At 42.7% G+C, this 23591-nt stretch overlaps 1 pseudogene; it reads left to right on the top strand.

Moving 5' to 3' along the window:
* The first annotated feature begins 5150 nt into the window (after positions 1 to 5150).
* Positions 5151 to 5539, top strand: LOC147707828 (V-type proton ATPase 16 kDa proteolipid subunit c pseudogene; annotated as a pseudogene).
* The last annotated feature ends 18052 nt before the right edge of the window (positions 5540 to 23591 follow it).

Genomic DNA, 23591 nt, shown 5'->3' on the forward strand with positions numbered 1-23591 from the left:
GGCCTACCGGAGCCAGGGGCCTGGCATTATGCCCAATTGATCAGATACTCTTCGGGGGAATTACGCGCGCTAGCAGCCAGGGCTAACCAGAGAGTTGAGCCTGATGTCTTACACAAGTTAGAATACTGTGGACTTTTGAATGTCGACCAAAATGTTCCGCAGTCCATTCCAGTATTGGAAGCACTGCCCCCTAACCAGAATGAACACATCACTACAAGAGCAAAGATCCCTGACTTGAAGGAGCTAAATATAATCTACCTCAACACAGGCTCCCTGATTAAACTTCAGTTGGAAATTTTTTATCTTTTAGAAACCGAAGCACCAGATTTGTTACTAGTTACTGAAACTTTGTTGACTCTGGAATCTATGCCTGACATTCTTGTGGCTCTTCCTAGTAATTATTACTTAATGCAGGCCAATAGACCCCCTGGGAAAAGAGTAGGAGGAGTAGCAGCAATCATCAAAAAAGAATTCTCGGCCACCGCCATCGCCCCATTTGAATTCACTTTAGCGGACAGTCTCACACTCAAAATTACATTCCCTAAATCAACATTAGTGTGTTTATTGATATATAGACCCCCTACTGCAATAGGAGACTTTGTCTATGAATTAGTGAATTATTTGACCCCACTCACGAAAGAATATGCAAATACTATTGTAATTGGAGACCTGAACTGCTGGTTGACAGAAGAAAGGGGGAGCCGTGGCTCCAAGGGGTAAACAGACATAATATCGATTCCAAAATATCGTTTGGACAAAATATCGAGTAAAAAATATAGACTAGCCAAAATATCGACCAGACATAATATAGACTACAAAAATATCGAGTAATATCGATATTAATAGCAAAAATATCGAATCAAAAATATAGACTAGACATAATATCGACTAGATAGAATATAGACAAAAAAAAATCGAAAATAAGGTAGTTTTTAATATTTTTTAATAATTGTGTAATATAAATCTGTAGCGGGTTGTAGGTTTATAGGGGAATAGGGTGGGAAGTAATTTAATTATAATTAATTAATTATGTAAATTAATAATAATTGTTAATTAATTATTAATTGGTAAATAATTAAAATAGAATTGGTAAAAATAATAATTGATTAATAATTAATTTTTAGTAAATTATTTTCTGTAGCGGGTTGTGGGTTTATAGGGGAATAGGGTGGGAAGTAATTGTATTATAATTAATAATTATGTAAATTAACAATAATTGGTAATTAATTAATAATTGGTAATTAATTAAAATATAATTGGTAATTAATTATAAATATTTAATTGATACATAATTAATATTTAGTCAATTATTTTCTGTAGTGGGTTGTGGTTTAATAGGTGGATTGGGTGAGGAAGTAATTTAATAATAATTAATTAAATATGTAAATTAATAAGAATTGTTAATTAATTATTAATTGGTAATTAATTGAAATAGAATTGGTAATTAATTATAAATATTTAATTGATAAATAATTGATATTTAGTAAATTATTTTCTGTAGTGGCTTGTGAGTTTATAGGGGGATAGGGTGGGAAGTAATTTAATAATAATTAATTAATTATGTAAATTAATTAAAATTGTTAATTGTTAATTAATTAATAGTCATTTTAACCCCTACGCTATCCAGCGCTTTCCCTACTGTTGCACCCACTGGAGTGGGAATAGTAATTTTAACCCCTACGCTATCCAACGCTTTCCCTACTGTTGCACCCACTGGAGTGGGAATAGTAATTTTTACCCCTACGCTATCCAACGCTTTCCTACTGTTGCACCCACTGGAGTGGGAATAGTAATTTTAACCCTTATGCTATCCAATGTTTTCCCTACTGTTGCACTTTTTGGAGTGGGAATAGTAATTTTGACCTCTACGCTATCTAGCGCTTTCCCTACTGTTGGACCCACTGGAGTGGGAATAGTAATTTTTACCCCTACGCTATCCAACGCTTTCCCTACTGTTGCACCCACTGGAGTGGGAATAGTAATTTTTACCCCTACGGTATCCAACGCTTTCCCTACTGTTGCACCCACTGGAGTGGGAATAGTAATTTTAACCCCTACGATATCCATCGCTTTCCCTACTGTTGCACCAACAGGAGTGGGAATAGTAATTTTTACCTCTACGCTATCCAGCGCTTTCCCTACTGTTGCACCCACTGGAGTGGGAATAGTAATTTTTACCCCTACGCTATCCAACGTTTTCCCTACTGTTGCACCCACTGGAGTGGGAATAGTAATTTTTACCCCTACGCTATCCAGCGTTTTTCTACTGTTGAATTCACTATAGTTGTTACAATAAATTTTAACCATTTTGCTATGCTACGGTAAAAATATTATATATGTTTAGTTAATAATATGTATTTATATATATATATATTTAATATTTTTGTTATTTATTTTTGTAATTTACATTAATTATTTAATAATATTACATGTATTTAATCATTTCAACTAAGTTTATATTAAATATATTTATTATTATATTAGTTTTAACTTAATTTTAAGACATATAAAAAAAACGATATTTTGACAGTCTTTATTATTTACACTCGATATTTTAGAGTCGATATTTTTGTAATTACCTGTATGAAGATAGAAACTCGAGATTTTGTCCCTTGATATTTTGTCATCGATATTTTTGTAACTCAATATTAATGGGCTCGATATTATGTCAGTGATCCGCTCCAAGGACCTTGCAGATTCACAAAATAATTTGAATTTTGAAGGACATATAATGGTACCACCCAAATTAAAGGGCACGCCTTAGACCACTTATGGACCTTTAAACTTTTGGTACGTAACTTAATGTGTGTGGTCAGATGACCAGCTCATACACTTTGCTATACATGGCATACCTATACCACAAACGTTGTGCAACACGAAACAACTGACTAGGAACTGGAATTGTGTTTGCCTACCAGAGTTCTTCAACTCTCTGAATTCTACAATCCCTCCAATAAAAGACAATAAGTTGGAAAGAGCTACCTTCAACTTGCAACTATGTGCATGCGAGTTGCATGCCCCACTACAATGGAAAGAGAGGGGTTCCAGGCAGCATGAAACCTCTTTTTGGTTCACTGCAGATTTAAAAGTAGTAAAACTTAATACCCGACAAGTGGAAAGAAAATGGAGGAGTCATTACTCACCAACGGAAAGGATAAGTTATGATAAAGCACTCAACGAGTACAAAACAGCCATTGTGGATGCACAAAAGGCCTTTTACACTAACAGGGTACTTAGCTCTGAAAACAAATCTAAGAACCTTTTTAAAATAGTCAGAGAACTCTCTAGTGCAGACCGTGTCACCCTGACTATCACTCCCTCTCAGGTCCTGTGTGATAACTTGAGCACTTACTTCGTCGATAAAATTAGGAACATTCAAAATTCTATCTCCCCCAACCCTCATGACTGGAAATCACATGAGCGATTCACGAACCCTATAACCTTGTCTAATTTCCAAAAGGTCACCTTGGATCGGTTGCTAGAGCTGAGAAACAAGATACAATCTGGTTCCCCATATGACCTTTGCCCCGGCAAGATACAAAAAGACCTTCTCGTTCAATTTCCGGATACCTATCTCACTCTTCTCAACACCTCTCTAGAACAAGGGATGGTTCCACGCGCCTTCAAAGAGGCAGTACTTGTCCCACTGCAAAAGAAAGCAGGAGTAGATCCCAGCATATGAGCAATTACAGACCAATATCCCTCCTTCCTTATCCAGCAAAGCTACTGGAGGCACATGTTGCAAAACTTCTGTGTGCCTTTGTTGAAGGCACTAATTTCCTAGACCCACATCAGGCAGGCTTCAGACCAAAGCAGTCCTTATGAGTGTAGTGGATGATCTGAAAGCGGGGGCAGATAGAGGGTGCACATGAGACCTGGTCCTATTAGACCTCTCCGCTGCATTCGATACGTGGATCATACCATATTAGTGGATAGAATGGAAGCGGCACACTTGAGAGACAAGGCACTACAATGGATGCTTTCATTCCTGGGCGAACGTACCTAATCTGTTAGGCTAGCTCTTTTCACCTCAGCTTGGGTCAATACCACATGCGGAGTCCCACAAAGCTCATCTCTTTCAGCACTCCTATTTAACATCTATATCAGCCCCCTGATTCATGCTCTGCAATCCAGGGGAGTGAAGGTATACAATTACGCGGACGACATGCGGCTGATCTTCCCAACTGATGAGAAGGAGAGATCGAAATAATTCTTCTAAAGTACTATGCTCTTCATTACAGACTGGATGAGTCATAACTATCGCATATTAAACTCTTATAAAACTGAGATAGTTGTTTCTAACAATAGTCTTGATCAGTGGACGCCTGAACACTGGCCAGCTGCATTGGGCTCTCCACCTACCCTTAAAAATTCGGTTAAAAGTTTAGGGATAAAAATCGATGCCAAGCTAACCATCCATGAACAGATCAACCTGGTCACCTCCTCCTGCATGTATTATTTAAGGACTTAAGACAGGTTGTACGGTCTTTAATGCCCTAAGTGAGAAGGGCCATAAATTCATCTCTGCTAAGATTTGAAAGTATGTACCCAAATGGAATCTCAGATCGGCCACAATGTGTATGCTGACAATTCCAAGATTCAAGCGCAAAAGAACGGGAGGGTGCCTGTTTCTCTGTCCTTGCCCCTCTTTCTGGAATTCCCTGCCAATAGACATTAAACTTACACCTGAGTGCACCTATTTCGGGAAGAAAATTGAAAACTTGGTTGTTTACTCTGGCTTACTGCTAGCAGCCATCGGAAGTTCTTCTCCCCCCTCAGTGCCAAGAGACCCTTCGGTAAACGTGCACTTAACAAATTCCATAAACATAAACATAATGGAAATTTAAAGAAGACCTACTGTGCAAGACCCCGCTTGACATGTTTCAAAGCTATTTGCATCTTTAATTCGGATTCAACAAATATGTTATGACAAATTTCTCTGTTGATGGAACTGCAGTCCCACAAGAACCGGTTTTTACTTGGGGGAAATGCCCCATGTACCCCTACAACCATTATTTCTCATGGAATTTCTATTATTTCAGCAGGAAACTACAGAGACCCTATTCTCTGTCTGATAGGCAGGGAGAAACAATAAGAATGACAGAGAAATTATAACAAAGCCGCAAAACACCCATTTTGCTCCCATTGCCATGACCTCCTCAGAATATACGGTTTTCTTTGTCGTCATAGGTGCCTCCTCTACCACAGTCTTTAGCAAACTAAAGAGTGGCACAGGATTGCAGCCATGTCTGTCATGAGGCTAGAGTTGATCATGAAATCCATTAGCCCTGTTGTCATGGCTGGTATGGTCACAGTCCTCATTGCAAACTTCCTCACAGAAAGCATCACTCTCCTCAAGACCTTCCTTCAGCTATTAATTGGTTTAAATGTTGACCTGAGTGGTCTGGCAGCTGGCTTTCTCATTGGAATTGTAGGAGGCGCAGGCAATGGATGGACAGCGCAGTAGCCCCAGTTATTTTTCGGAATGTTTCTCATCTTTGCAGAGATCTTAGGTTTATACGCCCTTATTTCGCTTTGATTCCTTCCACAAAATAAGGGAGAAACTTCGAGCTTGAGAAAAATCAGACTTCAGAGTACAACACGACGTTCAACACATCAGAAGCTCATGTTTTGATCTCCAGTGTCAACAGTCGTCTCAATTCGGTAGTTGATCTCTTGTAAAAGCCCAATATGTTAGTGACCATGTTTGAGTGTAGCTATTAAATTGGGTGGGATCCCTGGCCTAGTGTGGAACATGGTGCTGCTTATCAGTGTGCAAATGTCCAACCCATTTATACTTTATGTATAGATATGAAAGAGAATTGCAATTTTTCTTTCCACTTGAGGTTTTGTTTATAGACCAGACCTCGCTCTGACTGTATCCTAGATCTGGCGTGTCTCATCAGAATAATATCATCTTAATACACTTTAATCATAAATGAATTTGCCTAAGTAAAATTAATTTAGCAAAGGTTCGTCAGGGAAGTTTTTTATATGATCGTTTTTGTCTAATGAACAGACTTCTATTCTCAAGGCAGTGTTCAAGGTTGGCCAAAAGGAAGATTTAAATACCAACATGTCATAGTTTTGTGATTTATTGGGAATTCACTCTTTTCAAACACAATTTACAAACTTGATTATGTATTAGAATCCTTGAGTAAGGGTGCATGTGAAGAAAATCTACACAGCACTTTCACCTAAGTGGCATACTTAATTAGACCTAATTTCACAATTATGTTTGTTGGATGAGATGCTAAAAGTCTCATAAATCCAGGGCTAACAGATGTTCCTTCAAGACTGACAGAATGAAGACAATGTAGAAACAATGGGAACACATAGATGCAGAGAATTCCAAATCTTAAGGGCAAGACGTAAATATGAACAAAAGCAGGTAGCTGAGCGAAGGTTCAAAGTGTAGAGGTGAATAATGAATAAGTGAGAACGGATAGCAAGGACCAAGACCATTTTTCATGTCATAAACAATGCAGGGAATAGAAATCTATATTGGAGCAAGAAAAGTGGAAATAAGAAAGGTCAAGAAAGATTCAGCAGAATTGGAGCAGTAAACATATTTTTGAAAAGATCAGAATAGAAGAATTATAAATCATTATATTGGCATCTTTTGGTGACTGTGTAGATACAAGTGGAAAATGACGAGTGGAAATAGACAAGGGAGCAATTGATAAAAATTACAGCGAGCCACAGAAAGTAAGAAATCAAGAAAGCAAGACAGGGAGGGCGCAAGGCAGAGTGACAGATCTTTAAAATCCTGTATTCTGTCCACATTTTCTAAAGATTTGTACAGAAAGCAACCGGTACAGTCACTATAACATATAAGGGATGTGTATATTTTTCCATAAACCCACAGCATCCCAGTGCTTAATTTGAGCCAGTGGTTTCTGGGGACAACAACAGTTAACAATTAACTCAATATACAGTAAAAAAAATACTGTTTACTGCACCCAAGCCATTGTTACAGCATTGTGGGGCCTGGAATAGTCTGAATTGTCACACTTGTAGGAGTGTGATGGTTAGTAGTTGTGTTGTTACTATCATTGGGAACATAGCATGGGCAATGTGTGGTGCAAGTTGCAGTGGTTTCATGACAAGAGCCCAGGCACTTATTGTGTTCCAAATTAACCACTTCAGCAGTCTATGTAATATTTGTTTTGGCAAAGCACATAATACTAACAAGAATCTATGACATAGTCAGGGTTCTTTTGAAAATTAATTTGCATGAGGGAAGCTTTTCCATGTGCTAATAACATAAGCAGGAGTTGGGCAATCTATGCTTGCATACGGTATTTAGATGACTGATGTGGCCCGGATGGCAGCTTCCGAGACACACAGAGCATAAACAGCACTAAGCAGACTTCCTGCACACACAACAGTTGTAGCAACAGATGCTGTTCGGGTTCCTCCACACAAAGAGCAGGCATATCACTGAGCACCAACCCAAAAAGGTGAGGATGAAGGAAAGAGGGAATGAGAAATTGCAGATGGTTCAACAAGACTTTTATTAGGAATATCTAAATTCCAGTCTGTATCCAAAGAAATTCACAAACTACATTGGCTTCCAGTAAGAAAATGTATCAAATGTAAAGCTCTTTGGATTCCCTGGAAAGCCCTGTATAACACTAGCCCAGATTCTCTGAGGCATATTTTTAAATGGTACCATCCCACCTGAATCCTGCGCTCGGCTGGGGCCAAGCAAATTGGTACACCCAGATTCCACAAAATGAACTGGGGTGGAAAAGGATGTGTCACTGGAACGACAAAAGCTGTGTAATAATCATCCCACCCCCATAGCAGAGCTCTTCCCTCACTGATCTCCTTCAGGAAGGAGCTAAAAACTTGGTTGTTCAATAATTAATCACCGCCTCCAGTTGTGCTTCATGTCAGCTTCATCGCCAAGACACCTCAGGGTATGTAAGTGCTCTACAAATTATGTTAACATAACATAACATAGCTGTGTCATAGACGATTAAACCACACGGAGATGGGTGTAATGCCTGGATTTATCTGTGATGAACTGACCTGATGTTGAAATGTGAAGTTATGCCTCCAGCTTACTTGAGGTAGGAAAGTCAGAGTTTATTGATAGCACAACTTGAAAGGGTGAGGTTCCCAAAGCGAGCACAGACCAACTGAAGACTTATGCCACTGGGATTCTGTTTGACATAATGATAGAATACATTGGAAGTTCCATCAGTTAAAGCAAAGTATAAAAGTGAGGATACTCAGTATTCCACAGTATGTATTTGAAAGTGAGAAGTGCCACTTCTGTTCCATTAAAGTATTGATATTTTTACTGAGGACGTTAAGGCCAGATTAAATAAAGGGACTCAAGTGAACGTACTGTGTGGACATGTGTGACACACTAACCACCCCCTCCCCTCTATAGGTGGCTCTCAATTTAACTCTACTGTGGTGTCAAAATAAAAAGTGAGATATTCAAAATTTGAAAAAAGTGTAAAAACTAAGACATTTAAGAAACAGGGGATACGAAAGATGTTGTATCCCAAAGGTAAGTTTTCCACCACATGACACAGTAATTTAGTCTTCTGCCTTTATTTGTGGGTACAACGAGCCACCGCTCCTCTCAGCACAGAAGAGAGGAACCAACTGACTCTTCTTGGAACTATCACCACACAGCACCATGACAACACATGTGGTTCTGTATAGAACCTTAAACAAGCATATGTAAGCACAACATATTACCTCTTTTTGTAAAAAGAACAAATGAAATTATGCATAAAAATAAGCAAAGAAAACAAAATGAAAAAGAAAAAGAAAACAAATGAATACAAGAATAGAGGAAAAATATGTAGTACAGTTCAATTAATACAGACTAAACATAAACAACAGTTCAATTAATACAAATTAAACTTAATGCAAAACATGGAGATCCTGAAAAGATCAGCGCAACTTCCAAGGAACACGTCTAAAACGAATAGACTTCCTTGGCACATGACTTGTCACATTGGTTTCAGAGGCATTACCTGAGGGTACATTGGCTAAACCTATCGGAGAATTACCTGCAGACACATCACTTCTGGTGCCATTGCAATTATTCACAGCAGATTGAACTTCCACAACTTTTCCCAGATTCCACCAATGCCCGCCACGTACCATAACAGCACCACCACAAACCTTCTCTACACAGACCGGTTCACCGAAGGACATACCACCTTTTTTGACAAAGTTTGCGCTTCTGATACAAACCATGTCCCCGGGAGACACATTGACTATCTTAGATGACTTCTTTTGATTGTACCTGTCAAACATCTGCTTCTGTGAGACTTTAACTCGAGTTTACAATGCAACATTATCCACCCAACACAAAACTTTATCACAAACAGTTATTGTTAGAAATGGGAATTTCTGGTTGGCTGAGGCTTGCGCCAAAGCCAGGCAGAAACCACCACTCTAGTCAGGGCAAGCAAGTTACCCGCCAAGATAACCCCTGCTCACCCCCTTGGTAGCTTGGCACTAGCAGACAGGCTTATCCCGAAGGCAATGTGTAAAGCATTCGCGCGCGCACCCCGCAACAACACCCAAGGCCCACCACAAAGGAAACTCCACACAAAGGTATATATAAAAATATTATCTTTGTATTACCACAAACGTTAGATAATAAATATATACCTTACAAGGTGCCATGGGCACGGGCAGATTTGACATGGGATATAGGTACAGGACAGGGCCACATGGACCACTGTCAAATAATAATCAGTTTTAGAATTAGCACGTAGAACATAATCATACTTTAGTACCAAAACAGCACATATAGCACACAACCAGTACTCACTGGTAACAGGTAAGTACCACCTACGCAACCGTAACCTCCTTAGGAGAATGCCACGCAGGGAACCAGGACCTCTCTAGTAACACCTGTACTAAAAAGAACAACCACCTAAGTATCACAATACATTTAGGGGTAGAGTCCTGAACACATTACACATGATGCATCACAACATTCACAGGTGTAGGGAAGAAAACACATGATGCATAAACATACATTCAGCGGTGTAGGAAAAAGCACATGACGCATAAAAACACATTCAGAGGTGCAGCACAGAACAATTGCGCGGAATTACATAAGCCACAACCTGTGACTGTCCCCAGGCCAACTGACCTCTCATGGGGCTAGGACGCCCTGTGTTCCAATGTCAGGGGCAGGCTCGCAGGCAGCTGGGAGTCTGAACCTGGGCACAGTGTGCCCTCTGGCTCTCCTCTGGGGCCTACAGGACCATCAGTGCCCCAAAACAACATTGGAGCCTCAGAGGCTCTCAGGACCAAACAACGGTGCCCCCGTGAGCCTGGTGGCTCGAGAACAACTGTGGGGCAAGGTGGGAGTGGCCTGCTGCCTTCCGGGGCTGCTCTACCAATTTAAAATGCCCCCAAAGATGTTGGAGTCCCTCTCGGGAGACTCAGGAACGATGTGGCACCCTAGGGCCTCTCAGGGCTCGCCAAAACAAATATGCCACCACAAGCCTCTCGGGGCTCCTCAAAAAATATGCCCCTTGAGCCTCTCAGGGCTCAGAATAAACAATCTGCCCCCGTGACCCTCTCATGGGCTCTCCTCAACAATTGTGCCTTCGTTGGAGTCCCGCTTCTGTGGACTCGATCTCACCAGAATGCCCCCGGGAGCCTCGTGGCTCCAAAACTACAATGCCCCAGGGTGCTGCCGCTGAACGATGGAGCAGCCCTCCGCCATCCGGGGCCACTTTAGAACAATTGCTGAGCCCCCAGACGCCCACACTCACTGGGCTGCTGTGGCGGGGGCTCCTCGTTGTTCCCGCGCTGCTCCTCTCCACCCGGTACACAGGAGAGCTCCCGCTCCTCTGGGCTCCCCCTCCGCACTTCGCCCGGCCCCTCTTCTGGGTCCGGGGCTTCCCTCGAGGCTGCGTCCTGTGGAGGCGGGGTGGGCTCCTGTCCTCCTGCTACTTCTCCGGGGCCTCGTCCTGCTTCCTGGGTGCGCGAGGGGAAGCCCTTGGGCCCGACCAAGCCCTGGGTGGCCCAGGGATGACGCAACGGAAGTCCTCGAGGCCGGGGACGAATCCCAGCACGGCCTGAGGAGACGGGCACAACACTCGGCAGCACAACTCGGGGTAGGCTCCCGATTAAAATAAATATGAATGAAAATCAGGCACCAGAGGGGTAGGCTCCCTCTGATTCGGATTATAAAGCAGGGTGGGCTCCTACTCGCTTCAAAAATAGAAAATACAGGCAAGTAAGCGGGTGGACACCCGCGTTGACACACAGCAGAGGGGGACCCCCACGCCGGGGAATCCCTCAGATAGAGATCGCTGCTCCAGCAGAGCAGAGCGCTATTTTCAAAGAGGAGGCCAGTGCTTTCTAGGTGCTGGCAGGCCAAAGAAGTCCCACAAGTCCAAGGACAAGGTCCAAAATCACAGAAGGCAGGGGGGGAAAGACTGGGCCCAGGATCCAGCTCACAGGGCCCTCCAAGCAGAAAGGCAATCCCAGTAGCGGTCCTCCTGGTGCCCAGCAGCAGCAGGCCCCCCTCAGATAGGATCCAGGTAGAGAACAACTTGTAAGGGGACACAGCCCCTTTTTATTTGGTAAAATCCTTTGTCTGTGTGCAGGGTGGGGGAGAAACCAGTCGCAGCTGGTTTTGGAGCACTGTGATGTGCTCAGCCACCCTTCCTATTCACTGGCCAGGCTAGGGACATCAGTCGTACCACAGGGGGCGGAGCCAGCATTGTGTGGGGAAAGCCCAGCCCTATTCAGGTCCCAGGTGCACCCCTCCCTCACATCAGCATGCTAATCTCCCCACTCACCACCGGGGCAGACCCATCCAGACTCCTGGAGCCAGGCTCACCAGCCAGCTCCAGCCAATCACACGCCAGCGCACTCACTGCACACGCACACCCATGTCTAGAAGTGGCCCTTCCTCACTAGGCACATTCACGCCGCACACATCATTGCGCAGCATTCAATCTCACGAGTCCGCACATACCAAACTTGAGCCTGCACTCCCCACACATCAGGAACTAACATGGTCACATACATTCCCCATGCATTCCTAAGGGAGTGCAGGCCAACCTCACTACACGCACGCACTTTACCCTGGGACACAGGGAAAAAGTGCGCCAAGCCAGAAATCACGAACGCCAGGTCGCCATCAAAAGCAAAAAGTTCAGGGGTGAACCAGCCAAAAAGGCCTGGGTCCAACAGTTATTAACAGCCAAGCAGGATAAAGAGCAGAAGTAGGTACTCTACCTTTAAGGGAGATGAAAGGTGCAACTTTTGTAAGTGAATGTGGCATAGAGCGGTAAAACCACAGCATGGATCTGACCACACCCTCCACATCATAACAATGACGTTTAGCACACTTGATGCATTCCACTACAACTCTGTTCATCCTTTCGACAAACCGTTGGTTTGAGGTTGTCCAACAGAACTTCTTAGATGCTTCACGCCAGATTCATTTAAAAACACACTCATTTCCTGATTGACAAACTGCACGCCATTATCTGAGACAAGAGCCTACGGAAAGCCTTCCCTCATAAAGATCTCTTTGAGAAAAAGAATGGCATTACTAGCTGTGGGAGAAGCACAAAACTTGACTTCAGGCCACTTGCTGTGCAATCACTAATCAACTCTTCCAGGAAATATGCCGGTGATCCTTGAAGAAACCCGTAAGGAAATGTCAGTCAAAATGCCTCTCAGCTGTGAAGGGAAACAGACGAAGCGTACCGCTGGTCAATCACTGAATCCCCTCGTCGGATTCTAATACGTCATCATTCAATACTGGCAGCTGAAGGGAGAAGAGCTCAAGGTAAATGAACACTCCCAATGGTCGTTAACCGCATGACGCTCCAGATCAGCACACAGCCGCACAGGAACGATTTTCCCACTGAGAAAACACACCCATGGGAACAAACAGCCACCAGCCCCTCCCGTTGACCTCCTCACCACAAAGAAAATCCCGATTCGATGAAACCCAGGCAGCCACTGGAGAAGAGGAAGACCAGCTTCTCTTTAAGAGCATACAGGCACCGGAGGAGGTAGGAGCACGTTTTGATAGTAGTTCCTGGTAGTCATTCTTGATCCTATTTCCAGACTAGTTTCCCCCTTCTTTGCAAGGTATGAATATACACAGTTCTTATCTTCAAAGTAGATACCAATAAAACTGTGCAATGTTGCGGTGGCTCGCCCGGTCGTCGCCAAAAATAATGTTGTATCCCAAAGGATAGTTTTCCACCACAGGACACAGTAATTTAGTCTTCGGCCTTAATTCGCGGGTACAACGAGCCACCGCTCCTCTCAGCACAGAAGTAAGGAACCAACTGACTCTTCTTGGAACTAACACCACACAGCACCATGACAACACATGGGGTTCTGTATAGAACCTTAAACAAGCATATGTAAGCACAACAGAAGACATAGAAGGAACTTGGGAAAGAAGAGCAGAAAGAAGAGAAACAAGAAAGAAGAGTGGAGGGAAAAGAAGCTAGCAAACAAGCACTGGCCATAGGTTTAAAAAAAAAGCAAAGGCCATAGGGTTTTTAAAAAAGATGCCACTAAAGCCAGTGTGCTGGACTATATCTGAAACTGCCTAGATGCTTCCATTCACGCAGGATGCTTCCATCTATGGAGGAAATGGTTGTTACAGCCCAAGAGACTGGCACCAGTAGCAAAAGGCTATGGGATAGTAATGCTGCATGTGTTTACACAGGAGGGACAGGGGGGCTTTTTCCTCTCTTACGAGATGTCCAGCATAAGTGCCCCAGAGTTAATATTGAAATCGATAGTCATGCTGTTCCTCAATGATGGAGTGTCAGAGTCAGGGAAACAGTGACCAACTTGACCCAGGGGGGTTCAGAGTTGGGGATCCATGTATTGCATTGTACTGCCCTCACATACCCTTTCAGGTGTCATGCTTCATCATCTGGGCTGCTCCTCATTGGGTCGGCGGTGCAATACCCAAAGGGCTCCCTATGATAGGCGCACTTTGTTGGAGATCACTTTTAATTATCATAAGGTGCATGATTTGGCTTTATGAGGGCACACTTTTGCATCTAACATCATATTGAACACAGTCTTCCTGGATCTTAAATAGTACATTTGATTACTCATTTGAAAAAGGAAATTGTGAAATCTAATATAGCATTATAGCCCGCCATAGTGGGCAATACCAGACATTGAAGGCCCGCTTGGTGAGGGCCTTTAACAAAGGAGCGGGACTTTAATGCCGGTATAGCCCAGCTACGGAAGGCTATAAAGCTATTAGATAATTCCGCCACTAGAGGGCAGTATGTTCTAACAATTATTACCACATTGGAAAAACCATCTCAAAATCTACTATCGTTACATTGACGATATTTTTCTAATATGGACTGGCACGGAACAACAACTAACATTTGCCATTAGCCACCTCAACAGTGTCAATGAAAGAATCCAATTCACTCACCAGTTCAGCCGCACCAATATAGCTTTCCTGGATGTAAACATCACTATCAAAGACGACAAACTTAAAACATCTATATACACCAAACCCACAGACCGGAACAATTACCTTAATTTCCCAAGCTTTCACCAACCCAGCCTTAAAAAGCACCTGCCTTACTCACAATTGCTACGAGCCAAAAGAATAGCCTCTACTGAACATTCATTTGCACAGGACAGCACCAGTATCATGAACAAATTTGCAAAAAAGGGGTTACCCGCAACAAATCATTTCATCAGCCTACACAAGAGTGACCTCCATTGACCGTTCTTCATTACTGAAACCCAAACTCAAAACAAGTTCCAACACACAACCCAATGTATTTGTCTCTAAATTCTCAACCAAAAGCTACCTAATCAAAAAAAGCATCTAAACTCACTGGCAGATACTCCAATTGGAACCTGATTTCAACAATTTGTTTAACGAAGTGCCCATTTTTACGTTTGAAGAACTTACGGTCACTAATAAAATCACGCACCATCGAATCTACCATGTATAAAGGAACCATTCCCTGTCACAATTGTCAAAATTGTCATAACATCATCCCAGGAAATAGCATAAACCATCCTAGTTCTGGCAAACAAAACTCACTTAAAACCAATGCGACTTGTGACACCAGAAATGTGGTGTACCGTCTGAAGTGTCCCTGCGGATTACCCTACGTAGGGAAAACTGAGCGTAAAATAAAGACCAGACTTAATGAACATAGGAGCAATATCAGAAACAAAAACCTAAAATCCTGTGTGTCTGCTCACTTCACTCAGCAAAATCACAACAACAGCCAAATTCGCTTCCTCATTCTTGAGGTAGTTGAGAAACCTGAGGGAATTGACCCCAAAAAATACTTGCTTCAACAAGAACTATTTTGGATTTTCAAACTCGGTACCACCGTACCGAAAGGACTCAACGAACGTCTGGAATTTAGCAGCTTCCTTTAACCAGAATCATGTACCTGATTTACCATTCATGTTGGTTTTTCAGTATTTTGTGCCTGCATACTTATTGTACCTTAATTTTGCACTGAATTTTGTATTGAATTTTCCTGCATATTTTCTGGTTCACCCATCTTCCTCTTCACCGCTTTCTCCTATCGAACATTTCTACTGTCACTCAGCGCTTGTTCATATATTCTTCTATTCATCTCTTACTCATACACCATCCTTGTCACATTCTCGCTTTTCATTTTCTAATTAATTTCTTTGCTCGTACTTCCATACTTATTCCTCACTCCAACCTATTTATTTCTCCAGCCATCCTATTGTTACACTTGTTGAACACGTATTTTCCTATGTTTTTTCCACCTTTTCTCTCCGCTTTCTTTTTCTTTTTCTATCTCGATCACGTCCTTACGGAGTAGTCCGTTTTCCATTCCTACTCGCTAGCTAAAATTAGACGCATGCGCAGCTGCTCTTGTTACTTCTGCGTCTTTCCGATGGCGGTTTTCACCCGGGACTTTCTCGGTTAAGTTTGGCATATCTGGTAAGCGACCCTATATCTTGGCTACCGCATTTAGCTAACAGCTTCATGCAACACAGTTCCCTGGGTGACTACTATGCTTCATTTCTTTCGGTGATTTGGCACTTTTCTGCACGACGCCACGTTACCTTTCCCATGTCTCTTCGCACATTCCTCTGGTGATTACTAGTTCACAACTCCGATTCCCGTTTCGTATACTTTCACTCGATTCTTTCCATATTAACCAGTCTCACCATTTACTTATAATTTCGCGCACCACACATATTGGGTGACCACTTAATTTCTATATTTCTGACGATAATAACCATCTCTATATCTTGGACTTTAAGTTGCATTTCGACATGTCTATATATCTGGAATTGGCCCCAAATCTGAACTTCTCTATCTATCTCTCTTACTTTTGAAACACTCGGCTCCTGACTTACGTACCTCTCTTTTCCACTTGTTCACAGTACAAATCTAACCCCCTGACGAAGAGCATCCTGCTCGAAATGCATTGGGGACTTGAATTACGTACATGACGCCACTCTTGGAACTTTTGGATATTATTGTGAAAAATGTTTTTCGTTTTCTCTACATGGAGATTATTTGATCTAAAAATTTGCAACTACAAACTCGCTTATATGAACGATACAAAGTGATTAAAGCTTTTAATAATCATACTAAATTGGATACTGCTTGCTTTATTAGCACATAGGAGTGCTCAGGTTATCCACCTTGTGCCTACAAGGTCTCGCATTTGTTATTTATCTCCCGCCCCTCCTGGACAGTAGGGGCCGCATCCTGATCACCCTAAAAGACTCAACTTTCCTTGGATTACCTAGTTACATACCCTCTTTCTACCCTCGGAGTGCAGCGGACTACTATCCTCTAACAATTATTAGAACATTGGAATGTTGGTAGCTCCATTGAAAACAATGGAGTATCTCCCGGCTTATAATGGCTGGTACAAGCCCGGAGCTCCAATATTCCAATGATTCTTTGTTCACAGCTCTGGCTGTGAACAAAGGCTTCAGGGAGCCTGAGGGGATATAAATCCCCTCACGCTCCCTGAAGGCTTGGTTTTATTTGTTAGAACATTCTGCCCTCTGGTGGCAGAATGTTCTAATAGCCTTATAGCCCTTCGTAGCAGGGCTATACAGGCTTTTAAAGTTCCTCTGCTTTGTTAAAGTCCCTCGCCTTCGGCTCAGGCCTTTAATGCTGCAGCGGGCTTTAACAGCCAGTATAGCCCGCTACGGCGGGCTATAAGGCAATAATACAAAGGCCTCAGTGATCTTGAGGGGATGTAAATACCCTTGGGCTCCATGAGGCATTTGTTCAAGCAACAGCTGTAAATATAAACATTGGAATGTTGGCGCTCCGGGCTTCTACAGGCCATTAGAAGCCCGGAGCACTCTATTGTTTTCAATGGAGCTCCCAACATTCCAATGTTCTAATTGTGCAGAGTGAACAGTAGGTGGACTGAGTGAGCAGGAAAACAACCAAGAATAGTGGGTCCATATTTCTTTTTTGTTTGGCTCCTGAGTAAGTAACACTAGGACCAGTACATCAGCAAACGATCCTAGGCCAATGCTCTACCCACAGAGCTATAGATTAGTTAATAGAGAAACTGACTTATGAGAGCTTACATGGATGTGCATAGGGCGACTCAAGGAAATGTACTGCAGCTGTGTGGCACAAAACTGGATTTGAGTCTTAGACCGAATAGGTTTCTGTCTGGTCCTCAAAAGCTGAAGGGATCACCGCAGCTCTGAAAGTAGAAGTGGATCTAAACATTCTCAGCAGCAAAACCTAGCTTTGCCTTTGTCTGTGCTATGAGGGTAACCATGTACGTACATGCCCTGATCCAGTAGCATACATTGCAATGTTAAACAATCGTAGTACATGGAGGCTTCTCCCATGCCTGCAAGAACATTACTGTTGTGGCTCCATCACCAAAGGCCACCAACATTTGGGGAAGCAGAATGGTTGGCTAGTTCATAAGTGAAGTGATTCTTCATTGTTTGACATGTTTTTGTGTGGTTGTGCCAATAAAATAATAAATCAACAATAGTATATAGATGAGCCATTGCTTGAATTACTAAGTACAAAGTAAATGGTTAGGCAGTTCTTCGCTGAATGGAGAATGAATGAGGGCAGTGGGGATAGTTGGATGAAGTTGTGAGTGCGTGAAGGGATCAAAGAATAAATGTGTAGATTGTTGCAGACAGGTTAACCACCGTTACAGTTTGAGGCCTCAGCCTACAGTAGTAATGGTGCCCACCAAAAACACTTATGTAGAACTTCAAACATTACAGAAAAAAATGGGCACAATTGATCCAAGAGGCCTAAAGCACATAAACAGTTCCCGCAACTATGCTAGTGCACCCATTACGCAGGAAGTGACACCATCGTGAGAAGAATGGTAATACTTTTTGAAAATTACCACCATTATATGTGTTGAGACTTGTTGGCTACATGATTTAACAAACATTCTACACCTAGGTATTAAATGACATTATGAAACAGCCCTTATGTCTTTTACATCAGTGGTGACCCGTGCAGGTAAATAGGGTGAGGCAGGGGTGGGAGGAATTTGTTGTAAGCAAACCTCAGCTAGGCCTACTTAGTGCAAGGGTTCGCCCTTCTCTGCACAGAGTCCTCAGACCTTAGGAAGAAGTTGGCAATGAAACTGGAAAATACAAAAGCAAAGTTTATTAAACCTTTAAAGGTGGTACTACAGCCCACACAACACCCTTCAGTATTGTATCGAGTAGCACACCGGACTAAAGCACATGGGCCCTTTTATACACAATGAGGGGGCTCAAGAAAAGGCGGTACAAAAGACAAGAGCAGATTTATGACCATATAAGGACATTTTGGAAGGCACAGTCGATGAGTGGGCGGAGTTAACAGTCTCAGATAACTGGTAGGCACATTCCTATCTGGAACCAATTAATAACGGTCACTGATCCTACTGCGCATGTCTGGGCATGCTGAAAGCGGAGACTACTAAAAATAGCCTGTTGCCGGGCAGACTCCAGGCACGATGAACAAGAAGGTAGTACCAAGCACATGACGAGCACATGGCAATGTATGGCATACAAAATGGCCGCTACAAGTACAAGATGGAGTCGGCACATTTGCCACAATAATGGTTAAAACGAAGCATGTCTTCTGCTAATGCTTAATCTAACCGCTGCTGATTTACAGCAAAGTGGAAGTGAGGAATGATGGAATAGGGAAAACAAAGAAATATTTATTTATTTATTTTCTTTTCTCTATTCTGTCGTTTGTCACATACATCCCCACCACTCTCCACCCGCCCCACTGCCCCATCGTGCTTACCTGCATGGGCCGCCACTGTTTTACATAGTGGCTGTTTTTTACTGGGGTTCCTTAAGGCTCAGCACCTATCCCTATGCAATTTAATATGTATTTAGCATCACTGGCCAAAATAGTAGAGTACAGGTGTTTTAATTTAGTGTCTTACGCAGATGACACACAACTTATGCTAGGCGGTGTTGACTGACACTTCCAAGCAGGCCTTTCGGAAATGGCAAATTGGAAGCAAAAGAACTGTCTAAAGTTCAATTCAAGTCCATCTGTGCTTCTTTTTTTCAAAAAGCCCGACACTTTTGACTTCCTACGATAGTGGCCGAAAGATTTTGGTGTACCACCTGCTCCAGCTAAAGATGAAAGAAATTTGGGAGTAAAGTTCGATCAAGAACTCTCCTTTAAAGTTCAAGTTAGTGGTGTGAGAGCGACCTGTTTGGTATACTGAAATCTTTAAAAAACATTTTATAGATACCCAATTCATACTCGGAAACTGATTGTGCTAGCTCTAGTCTCTTTCCAGGCGAGACTACACAAACTCTCTTTATCTCGGTGCTCCCGCTTACCTAATTTAAAAGTTGCAATTGGTCCAAATGTTGCAGCTAGAGAAATTCTTAAGACCGCTGAGACCCTTACAATTTGGGCTTGTTTAAAGCCGCTACACTGGTTACAAATCAAAGACCGGATCAAGTTTAAAGCCCTGTTAATCACGCCCAGAGCAATCCAGAAAAGAGGACTGGTCTATTTTAGGGACAGGTTCTGTTTATATCTTCCCACAGGAGTGCTTCGCTCAGCCAATCAGTGCTTTCTTCATGTTCCTAGATTCAACAAAGCTAGGATGGGTGGCCAACGTTTTTTTTTTAGACTTGCAGCCAAGTTATGCAATAAGGTGCTAGTTGATCTTAAGTGATTTTTAAAAAAACAGACTGAAGACCTTTTTCTTTGCAGACATGTAGTATTCCTTGAATTTTTCCCTGCTGGCTAGCGCCAGAACACTTCTTTGTCGAAGCAGTTGTTTAGCTGTACAAATGGTCAATTCAATTCCTAGAACAAAACAGAAACATTGAAATAAATACTACCATTGTTTATACCTGTAAATACATGCCATTATGTTTCCATTTCAAAACAATTCAGCTTTGAACAGCCTCATTTTGCCATTTAAATTAATAATGAAGTGCACAAGTCAACCCTTTACTGAGAACTGAGGCTCTGTAGATAAGATCCTTTGTGAAATCTGCATTCACAACACCATTCTCAGTACTCTTTGCTGATATGGCGACGACAAAAATCTGGTGCAATATTACACAAAGTACCCCGGGGTGCAGCGGACGTTTGCTGCCCACTCTGTAATACCGATAGCACGGGCGCACATAAAGTACCAGCGCTATCTTCAAGGGGCATTTGCTCATTTGCATGGGAGGCTGCCCCATGCAAATGAATGAATCACTTTTTCCTTTGAGCCCATGCCGTATTACAGACGCGGGCACTGAGGCAAAACAAAGCCAGTGCGCCCCCTGATGGTAGCCCTCTGGAGGGGGAAAGGGGGTCCCATGGACCCCCAGACATCCCTTTGCAGGCTGGTGCAGTCATTGACTGCACCCGACTGCAAGGGGATCACTAATCCCCTTTAGAGCGCAGGCGACTTGCCGCCTGTGCCGTGAAAACACAAGCAGCTTTATCACCTTGCATGCTTATGACGAGCTCAGCTCGTCATGAGCCACGGTGCTCGTTTGCTCATGACGAGCTGAGCTCATCATGACCGTTAGAACGCTCGCATGCTGGGCAAATTCCCCTGCTGTGCGAGCGTTCTAATGAAATGGGTGTGGTCTTGACGAGCTCAGCTCGTCATGAGCACACGACCACAGTGGCTCATGACGAGCTGAGCTGGTCATGAGCACCGGGGCGCTGCGCGTGCCCCCCTCCCTCCAGCACAGCGGGGTAATAAGCCCCGCACGGAAGAGGTTAAAGCAGCCGCCCCATTTTTAACATGAATGCTGCCCCCAGTGTAGTGCAAGTTCCCTGCTGCTCTGAGGGTAAGGCATTCATCAGAATACAACCCATTTTCCTTCATTGCGCTGGGCACACGTTTTAAAAGGTAGGCTGAGCGGAATGAAGGAAAATGCGGCACATGTATAATGCGGCACCCTGCTTGGCAATATCTGAGCACATTTTGCTTTTGCAGTAGAGCATAACATGGAACAGATAGGACCATCACAAAATGCAAAATTTCAGGTATGGTTAAACTACATTGTGAAAAATGCAACTGTGAATCTCTGCTCGCAATTGTTTGATTTGTAAAGGCTCCTCCCCTTACCTTTAAACCAAGAGTAATCCTGGTGGGGTTCACTGCATGCATGGCTTGTTGCTTTAATTAAGATGATATTGAAAGGGCGTTTGAATGATTCTGGGCTCTACTGTTTTTAGCTGATCAGAATGCATTGTGCACAGCAGGGTACACACCGTACTTCGCATTTGTTTTTATTTGATATAATCATGAAACAGAAAGACAGAGGGATACCAATGAAGCATCTCTTTTCCTGGGCTTGTAGTTTATCACACATTGCATTACGGCTATATAAATCAGAGCAGTATCAGCTGAGAATCTTTAAAGAGAAAAACGTAAAGTCTAATATCACCTGAGCAAGCATGTAAAAATGGGGATTTGGTCTGTAGCAATGGGTTTCTCCGGAAGCATCACATAGTGGAAGGATCACAAAATGTGATAACATATTTTATCTTTTTTTATATCAATTAAATGTAATGAAACAAGAAATATATGTGCTAAAATCTTTATTTATGTACAATGTTTAGTTGTATAAATGAAATGTAGAAACACGTTTTTTAATGTGCCTCTACTGCTTTAAATGGTAGATCTTTCCAATTTAGCTGTCATGATGATGCATGATGATGGGGTGGCTGCAGTATCTAGTGCAGGCCTCTTCACAGAAGAGAGACTGTGGAGCTCACCATGGAATCCGCAAACACCGCCTACTCCCGCAAACCTGCACAGACCTAAGCAAACTCCGAAGACTGGGAGAAGCACTAAAGTTGAGGTGAGCAAAAGTGGGTGTGGTGGTGGATGTGTGAAGCATGATGATCCCTCGACAACAAGCAGCGATAACTAGATGGTAAGGTGATGGCCGCCATGACTCCTGACTCCCGCCAACAGACTGAGCATGGGCAGATCGAATGTTGTGCTGCTCGGCTTGCTACGTTTACAGAAGTGGGCGGAAGTTTACGTATGCTTGCTCTATGAGTAAGTTACCAATGTATTGGGACACAGCAGCACTGGTGCTGCCGCCCCCACTACCTTTATGAGCCCATGTTGCTGCTAACAAGAAAAATACATACATAGAAACTGACTCCCAGTGGAAAATGCCGGAGAAATGTATGCTGCTGCACATTGCGCCAACGGAGCATCAACAAGTGACGCTCCGGCGGTGCAAAAGTGCTGCGAGGGCCTCCTAAATGAGGCCCAAAATGTGTATTACGAACTTAGAAAACAGAGAAATTACAGCCAGATTCATGAAGGTGCATAGCGCTCGCAAAGGGCCAGATTCTCAGAATCTGGCCCTTTGCGAGCGCAAATTTTGCATTTGGGATTCATCATCCCAAATGCAAAAATCGGTAATAGCGAATTCGCAATTTTGCGAGGAATTACATTTAAGGAATCTATATTTGAGATTCCTTAAATGCAATTCATCATCCATTTTCAAATTGCAAATTCGCTATTTCGGGTCGCTATTTACCGTGAGGTCAAACCTCGTTGTAAATAGCGAAAACTTAGAAAAATGCTTTTAAAAGCATTTTTCTAAGTTGCATGTTGCACACACACATGTCCTTTGGACATGTGTGTGCGCAACACCTGTTTAAATTTGCATTTAAGGGGTGCTACAGGGTGTCCTTTGGACACCCCTGGCACCCTTTAAATCGCTATCTTATTTGCGATTAGCTAATTGCTAATCGCAAATAAGGAATACTCCCCATTCATTCCTATGGGCCTTTTGGCCCATAGGAATGAATGGGGAGTTATTCCTTATTTGCGATTAGCAATTTGCTAATCGCAAATAAGGAATATGTAGGAATCACATTTTATTTTGCGATTCCTACATGAATCCCGTTTTGCGAGCCTGCAATAGCGATTCCTTATGAATCGCTATTAAAGACTCGCAAAACGGGTCTTTGATGAATCAGGCTGTAAGTCCTTTGAAAACACAATAACATCTATTGTACGAACTTCCCCATTTCCATGAAAGTTAGGGATGTAGCAAATAGAAAATAAGTCCATCTCCTGTGCATAAACCAGGTTATATTTTATAATCAA

Source organism: Lissotriton vulgaris, chromosome 6 (genome assembly GCF_964263255.1).
Source record: "Lissotriton vulgaris chromosome 6, aLisVul1.2, whole genome shotgun sequence".
In the NCBI taxonomy this organism is placed as follows: domain Eukaryota; kingdom Metazoa; phylum Chordata; class Amphibia; order Caudata; family Salamandridae; genus Lissotriton; species Lissotriton vulgaris.